General features: G+C 53.3%; 1 long non-coding RNA gene across 1 annotated transcript in view; it reads left to right on the top strand.

Annotated features, from left to right (window-relative positions):
* Positions 1 to 224, top strand: part of LOC127748954 (uncharacterized) — a 41,892-nt gene extending 41,668 nt beyond the window's left edge. The window contains exon 3 of the long non-coding RNA XR_008010871.1: positions 190 to 224. This is a non-coding gene — a long non-coding RNA (uncharacterized LOC127748954). The remainder of the gene's footprint in view (positions 1 to 189) is intronic.
* The last annotated feature ends 67 nt before the right edge of the window (positions 225 to 291 follow it).

Raw genomic sequence — 291 nt, 5'->3', positions numbered from 1 at the left:
CCGACATCGGCCTGCCGAAAAGGTGCTTTCTCAGGCCGACCGGGGCGCTGGGCCGCGCGCCTAGCCAATGGGCTGGCTTGCAAACCAGTGACTCTTATACCTGTGTCTGAGCGCGGCCCTGGAGTGTGGTCTGGTAGCTCAGAGAATTGCGTGCTGGATCCCTGTTCATTTCGGCTCTCCGTGTCGTAGGTTCGACTCTTGACTTTTGGGGGATTTTTTTTTTTAATCATTTTTACCCCAGCTAATTTAGACTAGCCAGGAATGTTCGGCTTGTGAATATAAACTGCCCTG

The sequence above is a fragment of the Frankliniella occidentalis genome, unplaced genomic scaffold (genome assembly GCF_000697945.3).
Source record: "Frankliniella occidentalis isolate FOCC.00 unplaced genomic scaffold, Focc_3.1 Scaffold22, whole genome shotgun sequence".
In the NCBI taxonomy this organism is placed as follows: Eukaryota; Metazoa; Arthropoda; class Insecta; order Thysanoptera; family Thripidae; genus Frankliniella; species Frankliniella occidentalis.
Note: the sequence above shows the minus strand (reverse complement) of the source record. Positions and strands in the feature narration are given on the sequence as shown.